Source organism: Sciurus carolinensis, chromosome 6 (genome assembly GCF_902686445.1).
Source record: "Sciurus carolinensis chromosome 6, mSciCar1.2, whole genome shotgun sequence".
NCBI lineage: Eukaryota > Metazoa > Chordata > Mammalia > Rodentia > Sciuridae > Sciurus > Sciurus carolinensis.
The window spans coordinates 94,260,654-94,287,804 of NC_062218.1; the positions used below are offsets into that span (position 1 = coordinate 94,260,654).

The 27,151-nt window shown below is 35.0% G+C and overlaps 1 protein-coding gene across 5 annotated transcripts in view; it reads right to left on the minus strand.

Moving 5' to 3' along the window:
• Tmem232 (transmembrane protein 232) overlaps positions 1-25,008 on the minus strand; it is a 266,848-nt gene extending 241,840 nt beyond the window's left edge. For 4 of the 5 annotated variants that reach the window (XM_047555717.1, XM_047555714.1, XM_047555716.1 and 1 more), the window contains exons 1-3: positions 24,976-25,008; positions 1,254-1,368; positions 47-282 (exon numbers count right to left, since the gene is read on the minus strand). The gene's annotated coding sequence lies outside the window, so the exon portion shown is untranslated. The remainder of the gene's footprint in view (positions 1-46; positions 283-1,253; positions 1,369-24,975) is intronic. The other variant, XM_047555713.1, reaches the window with a different exon arrangement.
• Between the last annotated feature and the right edge of the window lie 2,143 nt (positions 25,009-27,151).

Consider the following 27,151-nt stretch of genomic DNA (forward strand, 5'->3'; position numbering starts at 1 on the left):
GGAAATATCCAGAACAAAATGGATCATAAAGGCAAAACATCCTTACCTATTGCTACTGGTGATTAGCAAGGTCTGCTGTTAATAATCCACATCCATCAGAATGTAAAGAAAACACATTTTTAAGTCAGCAGCTGTGCTGAGTGATGTACAGAGAGGCCATTCAGAGTGGGCCTAAGTTTGGTGTAAAATAGAACTTGTTCCCAAGCAGAATTAATTTTTCAGAGGCATACTTTCTTTCATAGCTAACATCACACTGGACAGTTCCACCTTAACAGGAAATAACTGCAAATTCATATCAACAAATTCAGGAAAAGGTACATTTAAGTACAGACCACTTAAAGAACAATACTCAAGAAATATAAATATGCAAAGGAGCTAATCTGATAAATCTAGTAATCAATGTTGCAAATCTGACAAATATTTATCATGAATCATAAAACTCTGAAGATAAAGTGTTTAAGTAAACTAGGTAAATTAAACATCTTCAAAAAAAGTAGAAAAGAAACCTGAAGGTTCTAAGAGCAAGTCCACCATTCATAACATGCTTCACATTTCAGAAATATAGTTTAGAAATACAAATATGAATAGATGTACTCATAAATGTATTAGTTTGAAATAATTAATGCCACATGGAGGAAAGGAAAATGTACAGGGTGAAAAATAATAATTGAAGGCAAAGTGGTCTTGGTGTGCATTATGTTAGATTTTTAAGCTGTTTGCTGAGATATTTCACAGGATTGAATATGATTTCTCATGGTCTTAAGCGTTCATGAAGTAAGAAACTAATTATTTTAGCTCTTTGAGTCTACTGTCCAAAGATTCTTCACATCTGCTGGTAATGGAGGTAGATATTTGCATGTTCTGCTCAACATGCGAACCTGCAGCACCTGTTGAACAGACTTGCCCAGCTTGGATGGGGGAGAGAATGTCAAATTGCTGTAAACACCTGTGAATACTGAGTCTCCAAATGAAGTTTACCTTGTTAATATATTGGGAACAATGTACAACTGACACTGCTTTGTGAACCACCACTTGAATAGTGTTGTGACATACAAAAATACCATTTATGTTCCTTTAATATATTTCATAAATTAGGATCGATTTTGACTAAGTAGTAGAAACAGTAACCAAAGAATCTCAAATTTCCCAAAGAATAAAATGAAGGTCTTCAAAAATTGCTTCCTATACAATGTTGGAATTAAACATTCCATAGGGTAAATAAACAAGGAAAACAGTATTTTAAATGCTCCTACCTCTCAAAAAGCATTGAAGTATAGGGTCTGATATGTTTGCAACTTTCAGAAAAATTTTTTGCTCTTTTCAAAGAATATTCTTCATCAGATTTGCAATGGAGTCCAAAACTTGAACCTATCAGTAAAGGAATTATTATTATTATTATTATTATTATTGCATGTAATAATAGGGCCTCATTGCAGTGTGAAATATTTTGAAATTACCTTTCCAACTCCAACACAAAGTACGTAAATATCCTGGGAAATGCACATATTGTTAACATTGTCAATTTCTTTACTCTGTGCAACTTAAACATACTAGTGATAAAAAGATAGAATTATTGTATCAACACCATTGCTTATAAGCACAATGAGCTCTAAATGGTGTAAGACTGGGAAATAGTACATTATTATATAAATTATTAAAATTACGTTTTTCGTAGGACTGCTCCAATTCTGTCAACCATATGGATGAGCTTAGAAGTATGACCCTTACCAGCCATCCCAGGTAAGAGCCAGTCTAGCTGGCACCTTTTCCTTTTTTTTTTTTTTTTTGTTTTGTTTTGTTTTGTTTTTGTTTTTTGAGGTGTAATAGACAAAAACTGCATATATTTATCTTACATAATGTGATGTTTTGTTACATGTACACAGTGTGAAATGGTTACCATGATCAAGTTAGCTAAAATACTCTTCACCTCACCTAGATATCTTTTTTGTTTGTATGATGAGGACATGTTAAGACTTACTCTCTTAGTAATTTTAAAATACACATTATTTTAAAAAATATTCTTTAGTTGTAGATAGACACAATACCTTTATTTCATTTATTTTTTTTTTATGTAGTGCTGAGGATTGAACCCAGGGCCTCACATGTGCTAGGCAAGTGCTCAACCACAGAGCTATAATTCCAATTCCCAAATACACATTATTTTTAACTATGGTCACAATACTGAACAATATCTGAGCACTTACCCATCTTATTGAGCTCAAAGTCTGTACCTTTGTGTAAGAGCTTCTCATTTCTATCCCCTTACCACAGCCCCTGATAACCCCCATTCTACTCTCTGTTCCTTTGAGTTTGACTGTTTTAGATTCGACACATAAATGATATGATGCAGTTTCTGTCTTCCTGTGTCTGGCTTCTTTCGCTTAATATCATGCATGGTTTAAAAACATTCCTTACAAATTCATCCATTTTGTCACAAATGAAAGGAATTTCTTCTCATTTTAAGGTTGAATAATAATCCATTATGTATATATACAATATTTTCTTTATTCACCTATCCATTGATGGACAGTCAGATTAATTCCATAACCTTGGAAGCAAGACATGGAATAATGCTGAAATGAATCTGAGAGTGCAAATACTCTTTGACATACTAATTTCATTTCCTTTGGATTTACACCTAGAGGTGGGATTGCTCCATCATACGGTACTTCTAATTTTAATATTTTTAAAGGAACTTCCATACTGTTTTACATACCGGCTGAACTAACTTAAATTATCACTAGGGAGAGAAGAAAGAGTCATCTGAGGAATTTTTCAAATCAATACACTTCATCTGGTTTTCCTTAAAAATTTTCCTTATCCTCACCAAAACTTTTATTAAAGTTCAAACTAAATTTTTTGAACAAGAGGTTGAACCCAAAGCACTTAACTATTGAGCCACATCCCCAACCCTTTTACTTTCTTTATTTTTGAGACAGGGTCTTGCTAAGTTGCTTAGGGCCTTGCTGAGACTGGCACTGAACTTGAAATCCTCCTGCCTCAGCCTCTCAAGTCACTAGGATTACAGGCACACCCACTGAGCCCATCAAACCAAATTTATTTTTAACTGATACATAAAAACATAAAAATTGTACATGTTAGGGTACACTTTGGTATTTCATTTTATATATACATTGTATAATCAAACTAAACATTTCTGTGTTCTTAAACATTTATGATTTCTTTATGGCAAAAATGCTCAAAAATCTTTTTTCTAGCTGTTTTGAGATACACAGCACTCAACTGCCATATACAGTCACTTACTTACGATACCACCCCAGAACTCCTAACAGCAACGTGGCACCTAATGACCAACTTCTACCATCCTCAGCCTCCTCCTACCCTCCTCAACCTCTGGTCATCACTGTTCTCTTCTCATCTTCTACAAGATCAGTTCTTTGAGATTCCACTTATGAGTGAGATTATGCAGGACTTGTCTTTCTGTTCCTGGTTTATTTTGCTATACCTCCAGTTCCACCCATATTGTTGCAAATGACAAAATTTTATCCTTTCTGAAGAGTATCCCACTGCACATGTGTACCATATAGAAATGTCTCTGTTAAAACAAACTGCACTGACATTAACATATTTCTCATGTTTGGAGCAGGGGGTTCTGAAGGTCACAGGAGTTAGGGATTGTGCATCTTATCAAAGCACCCTTTCAGAGGATTTATCATTTATGGATAGAAATGCATTCGTTTATGAGTGTTGATTTTATTTCCTGCTACTTTGCTGAATTTATTTATGAGTTCTAGAAGTTTTCTGGTGCAATTTTTTTGGATACTTTAAATATAGAATCATGTCATCAGAAATAATGATAGTATGAGTTCTTCTTTTCCTATTTGTACTCCTTTAATTTCTTTGGTCTATCTAATTGCTCTGGCTAGAGTTTCAAAGACCTTGTGGAATAGAAGTGATGAAAGAGGGCATCCCTCCTTGTTCCAGTTTTTAGGGGGAATGCTTTCAGTTTATTTTCCATTTAGAATGATGCTGACCTTGGACTTAGCATAGATAACCTTTACAATGTTGAGGAATGTTCCTACTATCCCTACTGTTTCCAATGTTTTGAGCATGAAGGGGTGCTGTATTTAATCAAATGCTTTTTCTGCATCTATTGAAATAATCATGATTCTTAACTTTAAGTCTGTTAATGTGGTGAATTACATTTATTGATTTCCAGATGTTGAAACAAACTTGCATTCCTGGAGTAAAACTCACTTGATCATGGTGCACTATCTTTTTAATATGGTTTTGTATGTGATTTGCTAAAATTTTTTAAAGAATTTTTGCATCAGTGTTCATAAAGGATATTGGTCTGAAATTTTCTTTCCTCGATGTGTTTTTGTCTGTTTTGGTATCAGGGTGATATTAGCTTCATAGAATGAGTTTGGAAGAATCCCTTCCTCTTCTATTTCATGGAATACTTTGAGGAGTATTGGAAAGAGCTCTTCTTTGAAGGTCTTGTAGAACTTGGCTGAGAATCCATCTGGTCCTGGACTTTTCTTGGTTGGTAAGCTTTTGATGACTTCTTCTATTTCATTGCTTGAAATTGATCTATTTAAACTGTGTATTTCCTCCTGATTCAGTTTGGGTGGATCATATATCTCTATAAGAGACCCAGAATAGCTAAAGCAATCCTTAGCAGGAAGAGTGAAGCAGGGGGTATCACGATACCAGACCTTCAACTATACTACAGAACAATAGTAACAAAAACGGTATGGTATTGGCACCAAAGTAGACAGGTAGATCGATGGTACAGAATAGAGGATACAGACACAAACCCACATAAATACAATTACCTCATACTAGACAAAGGAGTCACAAATGTACAATGGAGAAAAGATAGCCTCTTCAACAAATGGTGCTGGGGAAACTGGAAATTCATATGCAGCAAAATGAAACTAAACTCCCATCTCTCATCCTGCACAAAACTCAACCCAAAATGGATCAAGGATCTGGGAATTAGACCAGAGACCCTGCACCAAATAGAAGAAAGAGTAGGCCCAAATCTTCATCATGTCGACTTAGGACCAGACTTCCTTAAAGTGACTCCCAAAGCACAAGAAATAAAAGCAAGAATCAATAAATGGAATGGATTCAAACTGATAAACTTCTTCTCAGCAAAGGAAACAATCTGTTATGTGAAGAGAGAGCCTACAGAGTGGGAGAAAATCTTTAACACATGTACTTCAGAGAGAGCACTTATCTTCAGAATTTATAAAGAACTCAAAAAACTTAACAACAAAAATACAAATAACCCAATCAATAAATGGGCTGAGGAACTGAGCAAACACTCCACAGAAGAAGATATACAGGTGATCAACAAATATATGAAAAAATATTCATCATCTCTAGTAATTAGACAAATGCAAATCAAAATTACCCTAAGATTTCATCTCACTCCAATTAGAATGGCTATTATCAAGAACGCAAGCAACAGGGGACTGGGTTGTGTCTTGGTGGTAGAGTGCTTGCCTAGCACATGTGAGGCACTTGGTTTGAACCTCAGCACCAAATAAATAAATAAAAGTTATAAAAATAAAGCATACAAGCAACAATAGGTGTTGGCGAGGATGTGAGGAAAAAGGTACATTCATACATTGCTGGTGGGATTGCAAGTTGGTTCAGTCACTCTGGAAAACAGTTTCCTCAAAAAACTTGGAACAGACCCACCATTTTACCCAGTTGTTCCACTCCTTGGCCTATACCCAAAGAACTTAAAATCAGCATACTACAGTGACATAGCCACGTCAATGACTATGGAAACTCAATTCACAATAGCTAATGGTGGAACCAACCTAGATGCCTTTCAATAGATGAACAGATAAAGAAAATGTGGCATATATACACAAGAGAATATTACTCAGTCATAAGAATAGCATTATGACATTTGCAGGTAAATGGATGGAGTTGGAGAATATCATGCTAAGTGAAATAAGCCAATCACCAAAACAAAGGCTGAATGTTTTCTCTGATAAGTGAATGCTGATATATAACTGGGGGAAGGGGAAGGGAAGAATGGAGGAATTTTGGATTTTGGAGAGGGAAATGAGGGGAGGAAGGGGGCAAAGGGAAGGAAAGATGGTGAAAGGAGATAAATGTCATTACCCTATGTACATGTATGATTACACAAATGGTGTAACTCTACATCATGTACAACCAGAGAAATGAAAAGTTGTACTCCATTTGTGTACAATGAATCAAAATGAATTCTTCTGTCTTGTGTAACTGAATAGAACTAAAAAGCACATTCTTTGTGAGTATCTGTATCCCTGGTAAAGTGTCTGGCCTGCATGTAGGATGTTCTCAATAAAAAATCTGTGTTGAACTTAAAATATATATATATATATATATATATATATATATTCTAACCAAAAGAATCAGCATACTTACAAACTGCTTTTAGAAATACAGGGTAGAAAATGGAATGTACCAGGAAATGAGATTAATCAAATTATGTCATGGAATAGTGAGTTCCACTATTCTGTATAATTATAATGCACCAATAATAAATAAACAAATAAAATTGCCACTATGATTAGTTTTGTCATTATCTCTTTTTGTTTCACTCATTCTTTCTCCCAAGAATACCTATCTAAGGTTTTTAGTAATTTGACTATTTTTGTGTCTTTTTTAGTATTTCAACAATTTTATCAGACCTTAAATAAAAAGAAAGAAAATTTTGACCATCAATGGTTACTGAACGGGGAAGTATGAGAAAGTAAATTTATGGAGAAAGCTTACCTATTAACGTAGCTGCAAAATTCAATTCAGTTTCCACTCTTGACACTAAAATCCTTGCCAACTAGAAACAGGAATTTCCTTATATTAATTGAAGATATGCGGGTAAAACTAAAACAAGCAAAATAACTAATGATAAAGTTTTAGGAGCTTTATCATAAAAACAGACAATGCAGGAATATCATATTATTATTATTATTTTAAATGTTATGATATCTTAGCCTACAAAAAAAGATTAGAGAAAAATACAAAAGGTAGAAATATGAAAGAAAGGATAGCATGTTTATATGAAAGATCTCTACACAGAAATCTCTCAGAAGAATGTACACACACAAAAAATAGATTAATCCAATTAAAGAAAGATTTCTGAATGAACAATTAATATAGAAAAATTTGTTATATGGGTTCCAGTGCCAGTGAAGATGGCTAATTAGCATAGACTTTTGGCTTCCATCTCTAAAATCAACTCTGTGAGACAAGAAGTAAATGTGAAATCCAAGAAATTGTAGAGGAAAACAAACAAGCTAAGTCCCGACAGAAATGAAAATCTGACTTGAACTGGTGTGTACATAATTGAAGAAAAGAAAATTAGCCAGTGTGACTACAAGAAAATAAATTAGTAAAACATTATATTTTCTTAACTATTGATAGGTCAAATAGGAAGCAACAAAAAAAATTAAGAACCATGAAAGGAATAAAAGATGAAGATTTGAACACTATAATTAACATATTTGACCAACTGAACATACAGAGAATTATGTATTCATACATTAGAGAACATAAATTCTTCCCAAGTGCACAAGTATAACTTCTAAACTTTGACCACACTCTAGCCTAGAAAGGATGCCTTAACAAATTGCAAAGAGTAGGTCATCTACCTGACATTAGCTCCTGACAAAACATAATTAAGTTAGAAATGTATAACAAAAAGATAAAACCCTACATATATAGTGAAATAAAAATTCTTGTTCTAAGTCTTCTGTTGATCAAAAAGGAAATACCAATGCAACATCAAAAATACTTATAAGTAAATTATAACAACAACAATACATTTAAAAATTTATTAGGTACAAAATGGCACATCGAAGGAAATATCAGATAAACATTTACCTAACAACAAAGACAAGCAAAAAATCAATTAGCTAACAGAAAAAAAGAAAGAAAATAACAGCAAAATATATCCCCAAAATGTAGACATATAGAGAATTTTATAAGTTCAACTATAAGTGATAAACAGAAAAATCTGAGGAATCAACAAAGCCAATATGTTCAAAATAAACAATCTTTAGGAAAATTAAAATCTAAGAAAATGAAGTTCTATTTCACTTACTAGAATGGTGAGTATTTTTTTTAAATTTAACAATACCAGGCTTCGTTAGATGTGGAACAATAGAACTCTCATATATTGCTATGGGATTAAAAATAAGCTATACCCACTTTCCACAAATAGGACATCTATTTGTACCTTTGAAAGTTAATCATATGCCTATCCCATGATGCATAAATTTCATTTCAAAAGAAATTAAAGCATTGTCATGAAAAATAAAACTTGTATAATAATGCCTATAGCAGAGTTAGTCAAAATAATCCCAAACTGGAAAAAACCTAAACATTCATCAGTAGGAGAATGAATAAACATTGGTGAGGTATGTTTGTAGAATAGGATTCTTCTCAGTAATAATAAAAAGCAAATGCTGCTACATGTGACAACATGCATAAATCTAAAAAGTATTATGTTGAGTGAAAGAAACCAAAGACAAAAGTGTACGTACCCTCTGTTCTGGTTTGGATGTGAGGTGTTCCCCAAAAGTTCATATGTGAGACAATGCAAGAAGGTTTAGAGGAGAAATGATTGGGGTTTAGCCTTAACCTAATCAGTGAATTAATTCCTGATGGGATTAACTGAATGGTAACTGGAGGCAGGTGAGGTGTGGATGGAGGAAGTGGATAATTGGTGGCGTGACGTTGGGGTATATATTTGTATCTGGAGAGTGGACTCTCTCCCTCTCTCCCTCTCTGCTTTCTGATCATCATGTGAGCTGCTTTCCTCTGCCACACTCTTCTGCCATGATATTTTGCCTCACCTAGAGCCCAGAGGAATGGAGCTATGGACTAAGACCTCTGAGAGTATGAGCGCTCAAATAAAATATTCCTCCTCTACAGTTGTTCTAGTTGGGTCATTTTAGTCACAGCAGCGAGAAAAGCTCACTAAAATACCTTCCAACTCCATATATATGAGGTTCAAGAAAAGGCAAAACTATTGCATAGTGATGGTAGGGAGGAGCATGAGTCGTGGGGCTGGAGTGGGAATTGTAAGGAAGGAGGATGAAGAAAATGATTTATACCAGGGCTAGTATCATGAGTGTATGTATTTATCAAAATTCATTTCACAGATTACATTTTTTAAAGATGGCCCATAATATTGCCTATGGTATATACTGTTCTGCATTGTGATCTTGCCAATCCCTCACATAACAGATGGAAAGTAATTCCATTCACCATGAATCTGGACTTATGACTTAATGACTTGCTTACTAACAGCCTATGGCAGAAGTGACAGTGTAGGACTTAAGAAACTAGACCATTAAAAAGACTTGAAGTTTCCACTTGGGTCTCCTGGGATATTCTCTCTGAATCTAACCACCATGCTGGGAAACCAGTATGACATGGAGAGCCACATATAGCTATAGTTAAGTGCCTACCCAGACTTGCAGGTGACAGCAAGCAGAAACTGCCAGTTATTTGAAGAAGCAATTTTGGATGTCTGTTATGGTTTAGATGTGGTGTCCCCCAAAAGATCATGTGTGAGACAATGCAAGAAGGTTCAGAGGAGAAATGATTGGATTATGAGTCTTAACCCAGTGAATTAATCCCCTGATAGGGATTAACTAAGTGGTGGGGTGTGGCTGGAGGAGGTGGGATTTAGGGGTGTGGCTTTGGGGTATATATTTGTATCTGGTGAGTAGAGTCTTTCTCTGCTTTTTGATCATCATATGAGCTGCTTTCCTCTGCCACTCTCTTCTGTCATGATGTTCTGCCTCACCTCAAGCCCCAGGTAATGGAGCCTGCTATCTGTCCACTGAGACCTCTGAAACCATGAGCCCTCACACTTTTCCTCTTGTACAATTGTTCAGGTCAGGTCCTTTAAGTCACAGTAGCGAAAAAGCTGACTAAAACAATCCAGTCAGGTCTTCACATGACTAGAGTCTCAGTTGACATCTAACAGAAGCCACCAAAGAGACCTCAAATGAAAATTTTCCAGCACAGTAAACTCCAGAACCATAAGAGTCAAATACAATATTATTTAAAGCCTCTACATTTTAGAATGTTTTGCTAATGTTTTAGAAATAGATAAACAGAACGCTTATTAAATTGTAGAACAAAAATTTGTGTACTTCACTATATGCAATTTTGATCTCAATAAAAATAAAATTATAAGAGAATACATTGTACTAGGTTTTGTAATATCTAATAGATGGTGACAATGGCTTAGCACTTCTCTCTAACATTAAAAAAAATGTCCCAAACTAAACAAGTTAGCACTGTTTGGCAGTTTCTCAGTCATAAGAGACCAAGTCTCTGTCTAAATCTTCTTTCATTGTCTTTGGTAGGACTCAACTTACTTCAGATTGTTCAGTTTTATGTAGCATCAGTTCATTGGGGAAACACTATTGGTTACTATGAGCCACTGATCCTCATCTTCCAAAGGAGCTGTGTTCATCAAGTCTCCTTTTCATCCCTTCTGCCATTCTCTTAAGTCAGAATACTATTATCTTTGTCCTAGATTAATACAATAACTTCTTGTCTTTGGGTCTGTTTTTTGACCTCTGTTCCTCTCTCATCTTTCCTGTGACTACCAGAGTAACTTTCCCAAACATAAGCCTCCTGATCACTTCACTCTTATCTCAGCCCAACCCCCTTGACTCAGACCCATTGACACATTCCTGGTGCCATGAAAACAAAAAAAAAAATTCAGAGTAGGAATTATCCAGATGGCTGGAGCATAACATTGGAATAGATGGTTTCTATTTATATCTATTGTTTTTAAAAATAACTAATTATTTTATTTGCCTTTGTAAAATTAAACTACATATCAGTTATAAATCTTAATTATAAGCCTTTTATGTAAAATGTGTTGGAAATTGGATTATTTCACCCATTTTGGGGTCCAATAGTTACATTAAAAATACCAAGTGGGAACTAAATCAAAAAGTGGTGTGAAGAAAAAAGTGAAATAATATAACCATGTTCCTTATAGAAACAGTTTGATCTAAAGATGTTTACTATGTAAAAGAAATATAGGTGATGGATGTCACTGATGCCTCTCAAGTCCGAAAGCTTTGTATATTTTGTTTAATCACTCTTCTCTCTTCCTGGTTTGCACTCTTCAAGTCTAAGATCATGTTTATATTACCCAATGTTTAATAGTTTTGTCTTTCACATTTGAATCTTTATCCCAAAGTGAGTTCTCATACAGCAGAAAGTGAGGGTAAATTTTATTTTTACATGGATGGCTAGGTCGACAGACATATAGGTATATAGGTAGATAAATGAAGACTTTTTTCCCTGTCTGAATTTTTTCAAGGTAGAAAGCTGAAACTACCTTAAATCACAGGCTTATAAAAACAACAAAAACATAACCAAACTCATTTAAAAGTGATGGCATTGGAGGCCACATAGAGAGGGAAACACTTCGGGAATTGTGAAGAAATAGATGTCTCTTGAGACTAGAAGGGAGCAGAGGTCATTCAGAGCCATTCCCTCTGTGGTAATGGCATTCTCAGGAAGGACAATACCTCAGAAGAAATGAGTAGGCACTGTGGCTCCAGAGCTTGCACCCCATAGCAAAAGAAAGACACACTGATCCTCTCCTGACCCAACTGTGACCAGAAGAGATGACCAAAGCAAAGGGAACCCTGTAGTTGTGACAAGGACCCAATGACCCAAGGCATTCTTCAAAACTGAGTTGATGCATAAGCACCCAGTACCTTTTTACAACCCTGGGGTAGAGCCAGACCTAACACAAACTGCGATGAATGTCCAACAGAGACTTGTGCTGAATACGTGTAATCAACTTAAGGGAAGTACAGAAATGTTGTAGTCCACCAACTCTGATTTGTAACTACTACATGCATCTTAACTTTATAAAATAATTGGCAACTTTTTTCCAGAAAAAAATAAGTAGAAGCACAATCCATTATTAATTGAAAATAGCAATATTCAAAATTCTGAAAACAAGTGTTTAAAGATGATTTAGGAAGTCTTGAACAATAAGCAAATGAATTAAAAAGCATCATTAAAGTTTAAATCGGAGCTACTTCCATTTATCTCCTATCAATAACTTATTCACTCATTTATTCAGGGAAATCACTAAAAACTGATACTAAAATGATAAAGCTTTGTTCTGACACACTTAGTTAAATATCTTAAATCTCTTTTACTCACCACAGGAAGCCATTTGGCTTTGATGCAAACTGCTAATGTGATGAATAGTTTGTGAAGAAATCACAAAAGTGGATGTAATTGTCCATGAATTATTATGTTGTTTTTATGGGCAAATATTTTTTATTTATTTGCAACCTTCAATACACAATATTAAATAAACCCCCCAGCCAGAAATAAAAGATTATTTTTAATCATTTTGTATTTAGTACAACCCAATAGTATCACATTATTCATTTTAAGTGGTTGTCATTTAGGAAATTTCAATTTGGTTGACAAAATAATAGTATTAATGATATTTGAGACTCCTATATTTGAGAGAAACAAATATTCTCTCAAATATTTCTCTCCTATATTTGAGAGAAACTCCATTTAAAATATGGAGGCTTCCTTAAGAAATTGTATTCTAGAATAAAAGGCGTGACCTATAAGCAACATTATCACATTTGAAAATGCTGAATTTCACATCAAAACTGCAGGTGACTTTAAGAGAAAAATAGAGAAAAAATTGATCACTATCACATTCTGTCATTCTGTAAATATATGTGAAAAGTTAGAGAATAATAAAATTTAAATTTAAATATAACATATTTTACACCTCTGTCTTGAGTTCTTTATTTTTGCCAACCTTGAAAAATGTAAATATATTAATCTAATGATAAACATGTTTATCCAACTTTGTCTTTTAACTAAAATATAAAAAGTGATAAAAACATAATTCTTCCAGTCTAAACCCATCAAATAATACAAAGGTCTTTTGTTCTTGTTTTTGTAATTTATGCCAAAATGTAAGTATTCAGGTCATTCCTGAAAAAGCAGAGGACATTAGAGAAAAGACAGTGATTAAAAAAAAACAAAGATTCCCCTAAACTGAAGAAAGACAAATTTTCAGATTGAAAGGACTAAGAAAAACAAGCAAAGCAATGAAAAAAAATAAATGCAAATAATCAATGAAAATATGAAACAATATAAAACTGCCTTAGTAGGGGAAATGACTGATTTGCATCTCACTAAACAAAATAGAATTGGCACAAAACCTGAACTCTAGATATCAGTGTGAATATTCAAAAGACTGACTATGGAAATTTGAGAAGCTTCAAGGTGTAAAAGATCTGAATAATTTGGGAAATATAATTCTGCTGAAAAGTACAGTGATGAATCTTCTAAGGTGATATATAATGAAAACCTGAGTCGTAGATCTGATAGAAGTTTTGTACTGGTGCTATGTTCTAGAAGAACATTACCATGGCATAAGAAAGGAAACCCACAATCTTAAGGACATTAAGCTCTGGTCGGCTGTGCTTAGGGTACGACAATGCTGGATAAATGTGGCAGTAATTGTATTTGGAGGATATACACCAATTGCCTATGTGTCGCTAGCTAAAGAAGGAAGTATAGGCAACTCGAGAAATACCACCTTCATAGCTGAATGACCACTTTGTACCAGACACAAGCAGTTATGCAGGCCATCTGGGTTAGAAGAAAACTAATATTTATTCTTTGTAGAAAATCGCTCTCTATATCCCCTCCTGGATTTCTTGCAAAAATTAATATTTCCAGTATTTGTCCCACATACCACATATATACACTGAATGTAATATCACAAAGACATGTGGCCATGGAATTTTTTGTTCTATAAATAAAAGTATAAACTTTTACTTTCTGTGGGCTAGCTACAGTTAACAGAAGTCCAAGATCCAAGATCTGAATTATGCAGTCAGGTTTCCTTTTACTCAATTGCTAATGCTCTAGATTTGTATTGATTAGTGCAAATATTTGGCCTTCAATGATGATTTAAAATGAACCAACAAATGAAGTTTTGGGTAGATGTTTGTGCTCTTACTGAGAAGAAATTATATAATAAACCTCTTTACTCAAGTCAAAATTTATCAGTCAAAAGCATAGAGAATAGAGATATTAAAAAAATATTGTCCCCTCTTAGATATTTGCAACCTGCTCCTCCAACTGGGAATTAATATTCAGAATATTTAAAGAACTCAAAAAACTTAATACAAAAATCCAATTAATGCATGACAAAAGAACTAAACAGGCACTTCTCAAAAGAAGAAATACAAATAGCCAGTAAATTTGAAAAAGTATTCACATCTCTAGCAATCAGGGAAATCAAAATCAAAATTACATTGAGATTTCATCTCCAGTCACAATGGCAATTATCAAGAATACAAATAATAATAAATGTTGGCAAGATTGTGAGGAAAAAAGTACACTCATATACTGTTGGTAGGACTGAAAATTAATGCAGCCACTCTGAAAAAACAGTATGAAGTTTCCTCAAAAAACAAGAAATGGAACCACCATATGCTCTGTTGTGGGGTCTGGTTATCAACGCATAGTGAGACCACCAGAAACTAAAGTAGGAAAAAAGTTTATTTGGGGGAAAGAGAGAAAAAAATAAAAAGAATTACAGACAAACGGGGGTTGGGATAGACTATCCATATCTGAAACTGGTGGCTTCTGGGGCCTCCGTAGGGATGGGTTGCATCACAGAAATAGTCACCATGTCCTTAACTCATGGCCACATTTATTTTGTCTTGGGTAGTGTCCTTGTATTTACCACCGTTAGCACAGCTCAATGATTTCATTCATACCCATTTTGGTTTGGTCAATCTTAACTAGATAGATTTGTTTTATATGAGAGGGTCTACCCTTTTCTTTTCATAAGGAGGTCTCTACTCTTTTACAGCTACAGCTATCCTACTTCTGGGAATTTAACCAAAAGAACTAAAGTCAGGATACTATAGTGATACAGCCACCTTAATGTTTATAGCAGCACAATTCACAGTAGCTAAGTTATGGAACCAGCCCAGATGCCCATCAACAGATGACTAGATAAAGAAAATGTGGTATATATACACAATGAAATTTTACTCAGACATAAAGAATGAAATTATGGTATTTGCAGGTAAATAGATGGAAGTGGAGAAAATCATGCTAAGTGAAGTAAGCAGGACCCAGAAAGTCAAGGGTTAAATGTTTTCTCTTATATACGGAAGCCTGACCAAAATAAGGGAGGGTACATTGGGATCTCATGATAATAGAAGAGAGATCAGTGGAGTAGAAGGTGATTGAGGGAGAGGGAGGATAGATGGGAAAAGAGAGGACCAGTGGAATGAAATTGACTCTGACCATTCTATCCCATGTATATATATGAATATACCACAGTGAATTTTGCCTTTTTGTATATCTATGATGCACTAATCAAAAATAACTATAAATAAATAGAAGACAGATGTGTAAAATAGAGGAAAGGGAACAGAGGGAGGGAGGAGGAAAGAGGAAGTACTGGAGACTTGGAACAAACATCCCATGCTTGAATGATTGTCAAAATGAACCTCAATATCATGTATAACTATAATACACTAATTAATATCAAAAAAAAACCCTCTGACAATGATATGATTTCTCCAGTTTTGTTGAATGATGGAGAAATGGTTGAAAGGTAAATAAATAAATAAGGACAGTAGTGATAATGATATTGTGAAAATGGGCAAATAAAAGAAAAATTAGCACTGTAGAGAAAATTATGCGATGAAAATATAAGCCTTGAACAAAGTGCATTTTTCAATAAGCAAGAGATTAAATCCAGTGACTAAATTAAAGTGAAATTGCTTAGAAGCCCATGATAATGACCCACAGTTAAGACGTCTTGTAAAAGGTCAGCTATCAAACAGCTGACTCATTAATTGGTGATTCTGTTGCTATCTGATCAGAGGCTATTCAGATTCTACCTTAGTGAAAGGATGTCAAAACTGATGTGTCCTGTTGCCCAATGTCCTCAAGCAACCTAAGGAATCAATAAAAGTCTGTTGTGTTATATGTACAGGTCTTTATCTTAGTTTGAATCCATATGTATTTAAAGTTTTACTGAATGTTTTTCATAGATGTAAGAAATATCAAAAATTTTACGGGCTCTAATTATCTCACAATTTCATTTGCTACTTCATTTCTATATAAAAATCTGAAACAGTATAATTGTATATGGTTATTTGCCCAACTTAATGTGAATTTGCATAGGCTTTGTTCTAAATGATTCATGTATTTGATCTCAGAGTACTTTCCTACACAGTCTCCATGGGGGATGTTCTGTATTACCTTGCTAAAAATCAGAAAAATTCTGAATACCAAAATCTGCCTGCAAGGCTTTCAGATAAATTATTAAGAACTGTATCTATACTAGGATTATTGTGATTATTACAATTTTCAAAAGAGAATGCATAATGTTGAGAAGAAGCCATTCTGGAGTCTCTGAGGCTCAATAACAGTTAACTCAGCAAAAATAAATTACTGCAAGTGAAGAACAAACTTCAATAAATACCAGAGTATTTCTTGTAAGATATATCTGTTAGCAACAACTTCTCTCAGTTTTTATTTATCTTGGAATTCCTTATGTTACTCTCAAGTTTGAAAAGTTATGCTGAATATAAGATTTTTGGTTGATAACTTTGTTTTTCCTTTCGTTTCTTTTAGCACTTTGAATATGTCCTCTCTTGAGTTGCCTTGCACGTGATAAGACACTTTCTCTTGCTGCTTTCCAACTTTCTCTTTGTGGTTAGTTTTCTGCATGTTTACTATGATAGATGTGAATGAGAAACTTTTTATCCTAATGGAGTTCACTGAGCTTCTTAAATGTGAAGATAAATATTTTCAGCAGATTTGCAATTTTCAGCCATTATTAACCTCTTTGTTTATTTTTTCTGTTTCTCTTTCTCCTCCTTTCTAGTATTCTCATTGTACAAATGTTGGTGTGCTGAAAGGGATCCCACATTCCTATAGAGGTTCCATTTTCTTCATTTTTCTCCATTTTTTCCCTGTATGCTTTGAACCACATTATATCTAGCTATTGTCAAATGTACTGGTTCTTTAGTCGGCCAGTTAAAAATCTGGATAAAGAGAATGTGGTATATATACACAATAAATATTACTCAGTCTTAGAGAAGTATTAAATTGTGGCATATGCAGGTAAATGGGTGGAGTTGGAGAATATCATGATAAGTGAAATAAGCCAAACCCCAAAATCCAAAGACCAAATGTTTTCTCTGATAAGCAGATGCTGATCCATAATGGGGGGATAGGGAAGAACTGGATTGGGCAGAGGGGAGTGAGTGGAGGGGGTGTGGAGGTGGGAAGGATGCTGGAATGAGATGGACATTATTGCCCTATAAATATGTATGACCACATTACCAGTGTGACTTTGTACCATGTACAGCTAGGGGAATGAGAAATTGTACTCCATTTGTGTACAATATGTCAAAATGCATTCTACTGTCATGTATAACTAATTAGAACAAATTAAAAAATTAAAAATTAAAAAAAATTTAAAATGAAGAAAAAAAATCTATTGAGTCTCTCTAGTATTTTTTTTATTTTGATTTTTATTGTAGCCTTTCAACTCCATAATTTCCACTTATGTTGTATGTATGTGTAAATGTATATCTTTTCTCTTTATTGGTATTCTCTATTTTATGAGACATTATCTCCCTGTCTTATTTTACCTCTTCAAACACGTTTTCATTCAGTTCTCTGAACACATTTAACATGGATAATCAGTAGTTTTATCTGTTAATTCTACACCTGCTCCATTTCACAGAAAGATTTTTCAAACCATTTTTTCTCTCCTATGTATGAGTCACAATTTCTTGCTTCTTTGCATGTCTCATGTTTTGTTGAAAACTGATTATTTGAGGCAATATGTTGCAGCAATTCTGGAGACAGGTTCTTTCTCTCCACATCTGGAGTTTGTTTTTGTTGTTCACTTGTTTGTTTTCTGACTTGGATAGGCTATTTCGGTAAACTCTATTCCCCCACAGTGTGAAAACTTTGCTGCACAGCCTTAGGCCAGCAGTGTGGCATGGGATAATAGTGGATCGGACGAGGCTCTCTTTAACTATCCTTTGACTATCTTTCCTTGTTCTCTGTTAAACTGTATGCCTCATTCCGAATTATGTCTGTCCATTTGTGTCCAGTAATTATCAGCTGACCACTCTTGCTTTTAAAAATTTCCCATAGCATAAATTTCTCAGCAGTCTGATCCAATTAAATTCATGCAGAGGTAGTTTTGAGGCCAGTTTTGAGGCCAGTTTTGAGGTCTGTTCTGACTTTAGAAGGACTTTTTTTTGTTGTCCCTCCTTGTGATCCTCTCTGGTGAACTAGATGACTTATGGTTTAGTTTGTTGTTCATAATTAAGAAACATTGTTATTTTCAAGAAAGGCCTTAGATTTGAACACCAAATCAAATAAAATTAATTCCTTTGGAAAGAGTTTGATCACCCTCTCTTCTTACTGACTGCATGGGCAAAGCCTCCAAGTCATTACCCTAGGAACTGGGCAGGTCAGGTCTTCTTGTTTTGCCTCTTCTGGCATAAAACCTGTGCCCTTTACTGAGCTGGAGTGAGGGAAATTGGGACGTCAGTATTCTCTTCTTGCTTAACAGAACGTAGCATTTCCTTCTTAATGGATGTGCATTCAGTAGAATAATTCCCAACCACAACAGCAGGAATTTAGCCTCTTTGACCTGGAGCTGGAAGGGATTAGAAATGCTGGCAAACTGTCCTTCCCAGTAGATACAGTAACTCTTGACTTGGGGCTTAGGAAAGAGGGAATCCCATTTTCTTGGTCACACTGGCACATAGTGAAGTTTATCTTAAATTGAGTTTGGGGAAAGATTAAGAATGGGTCATGGTTCATGTGAAACTCTCTGTTCACCGTTCATTGTTTAAGTTATTTTGGTGCCAGCCTCTAAGTTTATTAGTTTTCCCTTTTCTACATTCATTTTTATCCAAATTAACATTTGGACCAACCTCTCATGTAGAACAGCTTGCTTTCAACTAAATTTATTTATTCCAATTGCTTCTGATAAAAATCACACTTCCAGACTCAGTGTTTTGTGCTACGTTATACTTCTAACTATTAACACACCACTCTGCATTAATGCATGCTCGATTGTTGATGCATTGTCATTTATAAATGTCTTTAAGATGAGGCTCAAAAACAAATACAGTGGAAAATTAAATTTCTAAATTAGCAAAAACAGAGACAAGAGAGTAAAATAGGATAAGAAAGTAAGGCAAAAGTGGAGTGAGATGAACATATAACATTTTTGCCATAAAATCCTATTTTTACTTGCCAGAAGGACACTACAAATTTGTCTTAAAATAATGTTCAAAGCCACAATTTACCACGTCCATAAGCTTGAAAACAAACAAGCTGCAGGAAAAGCAGTTATTTCTGATAAAGTTACAAAACATTTCTCCCAAAGCCATCATAAAGAAGATAGAATATAATATAATGAATAACCTTTTCAAGGTAAGAATAATAAAGAGTTTCATGGGGCAGTCTCTTATGCTCAATATAAATATATGATATTACAACAAACAATAATCAATTTTGTGTGACAGCAATATTAATATTGTCCTGACTTTCAGTTCTCTAATAATCTGGATGCCACAAAAGCATATTTTTTTGTGGTTTAAGAAGTGATTCTAACCACCAGAGATAGTACCACCTGCTTGGTGACATCTGGAAATGCATGCAGGTGCTTCTGTTTGTCATAATGTCTAAGGTTGTGAAGGACAATCAGTGTCCCGAGTTGCCAAATATATTCCCCTGTTCTGCTACAGCACTTCATGATGAAGATTGTTGCTCTCAAGATGGTAATAGTACAAGCTTTCCCACCTTGAAAAATGCTGATCTAGAATTTTTAATTTCAAATTGTATTCCACAGAGATGGTTCATAAACTATCACTTGTGTGAGTTTGTGAATTGTGTGTGCATTGGTGTATGTCTGTGTTTATTAGTATTTGGAAGGGTAAGGCAGGCAGGTCTGCTTCCCCAGCTGTTCAACCAGAACAGCTTCATTTTTATGTTTTGTATACTGGAGTTCTAAGAAATATGTAGTTTAAACAAGATGAGAAACACAGTTTTATTCATCAAAATTCCAAGGTAGTTAAGGAAAAGTAGTCCAAGAAGAGGCAGCCACAACAGAACTAACATTCCTTTTCAGGGTTAAGTGGGTGAGTGGAAGGTTGCAAAAATTTAGGAGTGGGGTGAAGCAGAAATGCATGATAGAATGAGAGAAGCTGGAATACATGAAAGATATAAATGTTAAATGAAACCCCCTTATTATGACATCCCTGAATCTTTGAAAAAAATAGTGATACAATAAGTTCAGCTAGTGTATTACTTATTTAATTTGTGTTATGAATCATTCCAGAACTTACTGCCTTAAAACAATTATAATCATTTGTTATTCTCATGGTTTCTCTGGATCAGGAATCTGTTAGCAGCCTGGCTGGGCATTACTGGTTCCATCCTTCTCATGATGTTGCGATCAAAGGGCAGTTGCAGCATGAGTCAGATGGTAACTAGGGGTCTCAGTCACGTAGGATTTGAGCAGGGTTTTAAAGTCCACTGTCATGGCAGGCAAGTGAATGTTGAGTGATGGGGAGAAGCCTCAGTTTCTCTTCCCTGGTCTTCTCCTCAGTGCTCTTTGAGTGCTCTCACAGAGGCTGGCTCCCCACAGACAGAAGAACCCAAGACACCATAAGGAAAAGTTGTGTATCCAGGTTTTGAAGCCTATGCCACTTAGACTTACTGCCACCACATTGTGCTGGTCATCCAGACTGCCATCAATCAATGTAAGTAGGGACTGCAAAAGTATAAATACCCACCAAGAGCCAAAAGTCATTTGGGAATCATCCTGAAGGCTGGTGTTTCAGTCAGCTTTTTCTCTGCTGTGACTAAAAGTAACTGAACAGAACAATTGTAGAGGAGGAAAAATGTATTTAAGGGCTCACAGTTTCAGAGGTCTCAGTCCACAGAGAGTCCATTCCTTGGACTGGAGGTGAGGCAGAACATCATGGTGGAAGAATGTGGCAGAGAGAAGCAGCTCATATGGTGATCAGAAAGAAGAGAGAGATCTCCATTTGCCAGATACAAGTATATATCACAAAGCCACGCCCCAATTCTCATCTCCTCCAGTCACACCCTATCACTTCAGTTACCACTCCATTGATCCCTAACAGAGGATTAATTCACCCATGGGTTAAGACTCACAACTCAATCATTTCTCCTCTGAACTTTCTTGCATTGTCTTGCTTTTGGGGGACACCTCACATCCAAACCATAACAGCTGGCTTCCAGAATGACTTCCAGGGTTGACTTTTTAAAAAATATTTTTGCTTATTTATCTCTTTATCTGTCTGTGGAAGCTAACAGATGTAGAAGCACAATCAGATGCTGAGTTAATTATATCTATATATTGTCGAATTCATTTTACACTTTTTTTTAGGATTTTTAGATCTATGCTAATGAGAGATAATGGTTTGTAGTTTTATTTTCTTGTAATGTCTTTGATTTTATTATTAAGTAATTCTGACTTCATAAAATTAGAATTAGAAAGTATTCTCTCTGCTTCTATTTTCTGACAGAAATTGTAGAGAACTAGTATAATTTTTTTCTTAAATATTTGGTAGAATTCCCCAGTGAACTGATCTATTTTCTATTTTGGAAATTATTAATAACTAATTCCATTTCTTTAACAGGTATAGGTCTATTCATATTATCAAATTCCTCTTGGTGTGAGTTTTGGTAGAGGTTTTTTCCTAATTGAAGAAATTCCTTCTGGGTTTTAGGCTATTTGACATATAACCTGGAGATTATCTATTTAACTAGAAACAGCTCACATACAAGGGACAGGGGAAGTCATGTTTTCCTATTTGTGGAAATCTCCATTATATACTTCTACCAATATAATATAATTCAAATATAAATCAGGCTACTTCTTGACTAGTACCTTGGTCACAGTTGTTTACATTTTGGGGCCTACTGAGGTTATTATCCAAGGGTATAATTAGAATCAAATTATGAGTATTTTTAAATCTCAAAAACTATATAAAATGTCTCTATTGCTTATTTACAGTTTTCCCCATGTAAGTTATCATCTATACCCCTTCTGAAAGGTACTTCTAGCTTTCTGTCCAATATTCATTCTTCTGTTTTATTAAAACAACCCTAATTTTGTTTGATGAGGCAATATCCTTGGCCAAAAACCACATTAATTTTGAAGCTTCCTTTGCAAATAGAAATTCTAACTGAAGTCTAGTAAGGAAAAATTTGTTTTCCCCATAATGGTGCAGCACCTTCTTCTTTGTCCCTTCCTATTTTCCACCTCCCTGGATGATTGACACAAGAGAAACATCAAACAGCCATCCTCTATCTTGAGATGATCAGGAAGATGAAATCATATATAAACATGTTGGAACATAAAGACAGGAGCCTGGGACAGTGAGGACATTAGAAAGCTACCTCACAAGCTCTGAGATTCCTACTTTTTCATTCCAGTTTCTTCAAGCTACTGGAGTTGTTTCTATTACATTCAATCAAATACAATCCTAGGATGTTCCTTATCATTCTAAAAGCCTAGTTCAAACCTATTTCTTCAGGACACTGTTTAGATTGCTTTCACAGGCATTATATTGTTGATATACACATCAGTCCTGTAGCCAGAATACCAATTTTCATGCTCTCACCTCTCTGGAGTTGATACTACCCATTCCCTCATTGCCAACTACACTGTAGACCAATGACTCCCAGGTCTTGACTTATCCTGAGCTCTGTATTTGTTTTCTCTGCTAAATTCTGGACATCGATGCAAAGACAAGTTTAAAAACCATGCTTAACTTTAAAAACTATATTTAACCTATTACTTCCCCACTCCAATCCCACAAACACTGCTCTTAAACTAGTATTTTTTTAAATCTTAGTTATTATGAACACAAAACCTCAAAAGCTGGGAGTTTTAGTTAACCTTAAATCCATGCTCTCTGTAACTACTGGAAACTATTAATCAAATCCTACCTGACCTGCATTAGAAATCTACCTTCACTTTGCCACTGCCTGAGTTCAGGTTCTCATCATTTTTCTGGAATTCTACTATTAGAATCATTTAAGTGGACTTTTGCAAAAGGCATTCTCAAAAAGGAAAACCAATGATTATTTATTTATCAATTCATCAAATAGTTATAGTGCATCTGCTATATATTAGATATTATGATGTCAAAAATATGGTTTCAACAAAAAATCACCATGGTGTAGTAAAAAGCTAGTAATATTAACAATACAGATTTAGCAAGTGATTTATTATATAACTCTTGAAAATGCAATGCAAAGTAATATTAAATAATTTACAAACGTAGTATGGTTGTTCTGAAGTTTTAGTTTCTTTGGCATTGTACTGAATCAATAGGAAACATGTTAAGGAAACTAATCCATTTGGTTTTATAAGAAATATAAGCAAAAATAAAGAGTACAGTAATTCCCAAAATGTGAAATAAGGAATATAGCCTGTTGGGATGAAATTACTTCAAAAAATCATTTAGTTGCTAAATAACTTTGGGATAGGCAAAATTCATAGTTTACATACTATAACACATCTCCAATTTGTTAATATGTTCAGGTGCACTGTGAAACTCCTTGAATAACATTATGATAGTTTTCCCCAAATTTATGAACTAGAGAAAACTTTTAGAACACCATTTCCTGGAACCATAGACATGACACATTTTTGGAAAAGCTTTTTGAGAGCCCTCGTTGTGACCAGACTCTTTACTATGAGCTCTGGATGGACAACGAACTTCAAGAATTGGGAACATTTACCAAATTTGTCATTGCAATGAATGATTCTGAAAACCAGTCAGATGTTCAATAAGGACATTCATTACTGGTAAAGATCAGAAGGTTCATGCAGAATAGTTCTTGGTGAAATAAAATCTGCTACTTACTTTGAATCTAAAGATTTCTATGGGACATCAAAACAAAGAATATGTACACTATACAGAGGTGTACTCAAGCTCATGAAATGGCTTCCACAAGCTGAATGGGGGGTTGCTTGACAGTTCATCTGCAAACTAGCATAGACCCATAATTCTTTTAAAAGTTTTTAATATTAATCCCTAGTATGTTTTTAAATGTCCTATTTAATCAAGTTTTGGAATGTACACTTTAAAATACAATTTCTGAAAACTAAGTCCTATTAAAATTATATTAAGCCTTTGGAAAAGTAACACATACATTTCAGAATACAAATTTGAACTCTAAGGAGCAAAGGGTAATTTGACTGAACACCTCTAAACATGATAGACTTCATCCAGACACATTGTTGAGATAAGGTAAATTAGAAATTTCTACCAATGTTTATACCATCCTAGAAAAATTTCTTAGTCCATTACTAGGACCTTCTTCTCAAGTTTAAACGCTTTTAGAAATCCTTTTATTTCACACAACCTCCCCCCACCCCACAATGCTTCAGTCCCACTTATGAACTTTTTCTTTTAAAGTCCAAAAATTACTTTTTTAAAAAATTGTGCAGGGTGCAATTTTAGCAACTATCATCAACAGATCAGAGAAGCAAACGGTTTCTGATTTAGGGTGCCCCTGAAAAAGCAAGTCCAGAGGCAATTAAACAAATTTCCCCATTCACGGCAATAAGAAAGTTCCTAGTCTCCCCAGGAAAACGCTTGCCCCATCAAATGTCCCTGTGGCTCTTCCACGCCTAGACTGCTGACATTCTTAATCTGAGTGGATGCTGCTGGGATGGTGAGCCTGCCTGAGGGTGGGAAGTGTCTCGTCCAACAACCAAAAATTATGCGACCCTAAGAAAGCAGACTCAGTGACCCCACGTGTGGGTCTTGCTGAGATTCCAGGTTGCTCCAGTCTGTGCATATCGCAACATCCTGAGCTCCTAGTCATCAGAAGTAGGAGGTAGTAGTTACTTACCCCCGCGCTCAGGGCCGCTGGGAAGCCGGCCTGGTTGCTAAGGACGCTGAGGGACTCCCTGTCCCTTAGAGCCTTTTACTGTATCTTGACGAGGGCTTAGCCAATCAGGACGTCGAAGTGAAATTCCACCTGCTCTTTCCCACCTACACCATATCCGTGTTCAGATTCTAAAGAATAAGTGTAAATTGTGTAAAAGGCCTTTATTGGCTTTAAAGATACAACAAGAAAGCACATAGTAACGATTCTGTTCGATTACAGCACCTACTTTGGACTACCTCCGGCCAGCACCCGCTGCAAGAACTGGCTTGCAGTGCGTCAGGGGTTCCTGGTGTCTTAAGACCTCCTCCAAAGACTGCACCCCCGCCACGCCAATCTAAATTTGAAAAATAAAAACAGAATAGCTGTGTTTTCGAATCAAGTTGCTGCTTTTAAGTTCCTTTTGTACAGAAAATCAGGAGCCGCCAGTGTCTGGCACTGGTCTGAGAAGGTAAAGCAGCCAGGGTGTTCTGCTATGAACTAACCACAAGGGGGCGAATTGAAACTCAAAAGAATGTCTTTAAAAATAGCATCCAAAAAAAAAAAAATCTAATTTAAATTCATATAAAATTCCTATGCCTACTATCGAAGAAGTAACTTTATATGTTTTTAAAACGTTCACAAGTATTTTAATATATGGAATAATGGGAAAGCATTTCTAAGGAAATTCAAAGCTAACATACAGAAAATGTCCTGTGGAATAAGTTGCCTTAAAAAATTAAGAACTTCAAAAAAGAATTCGGCTAGTGTGAACTAGAAGTACATCAGTTTTTTTTTTTGGGGGGGGGGCAGTACTGGGGATTGAACTCAGTCTCTCGATCACTGAGCTACATCCCAGTCCTATTTTGTATTTTATTTAGAGATAAGATCTCAATGAGTTGCTTAGTGCCTCTCCTTGCTTTTGCTGAGGCTGGCTTTGAACTCTTGATTTTCCTGCCTTAACCTCCGGAGCTGCTGGGAGTACAAGTGTGCACCACCGCGCCCAGAGTACATCAGTCTTGAACTAGGTTTTTCCGTTGATATTAAGCACCAAATAAGTCTTTTTTCAGTTTTTTGTGTGTTTGCTTTTTAGGACATGGTAGTATTTAAAACATGTTATAATATTTGGTTCTAGGCTTTTCTGAACAAACATCCTTACTATTAGATCATTAAGTTGAGAGTAATAAAAAAAAGTGAAATTGAGAAAGACTATGAAAGATCTAGCTCAGAAAGCAAATTGTAGAATACCAACCCATATAGAATTGTTTCAAAAATGTAGAACAAAAAATAAATAACTCAAAGAATTGGTAGGCAAAGAAAATATTTCTATCAAAACAGCAAAATAGCAAAAGATCTGAGGCAATAAATCAGGATATTTGCCATATTCCAAATAAAGTGAATATGGGAAGATGGAGGGAGACACCTACAAAACAAGTTGGTGAGGATTTTGTGTTAATTTCAAGAAACCTAGGGGAAGTATTAAAAACATAAAACATTCAAACTAATAACCAGGCTATTCACAAAAGAATAATAAGAATTTTGGGAAAATAATTCTGCTTTATAATAAAAAATAATTTTAGTCTACAGTGCATTTAGAGAACAAAGTGGCTTATGAAATAATTCTACAAGGAAGACAAAAGGACATGTATGTAAATGGAAGCATTCACAAATACTTTCCCTACACCTGCTATGTTTTAAACCATTCAAAATAAGTCTCTTAGAATTTAAGCAAAATTAAGCATTAAAAAATGTAGAAGTTGTGACTGGAAATAAATACTGTTCAGCCATGAAACCAAGTACACTTAAATAATTAATTTACCCATGGCATGGCAGGTGGGTGAGGATGAAAGTGATATGTTTTACAAATTTTCAAATCTAGGTTAAAATAATAAAGTGTGAGACAATATCTCAACTATGGAACCAACCTATATACCCTTCAGCAGATGAATGGATAAAGAAAATGTGGTACATATATGCAATGAAATATTACTCAGCCTTAAAGAAGAATGAAATTATGGTATTTGCAGGTAAATAGATGGAACTAAAGAATATCATGCTAAGTGAAATAAGCCAATCCCAAAACACCAAAGGCCAAATATTTTCTCTGATATTTGGATGCTGATCCATAGTGTGTGGTGGGGGAGAGGGAAGAATGAAGGAA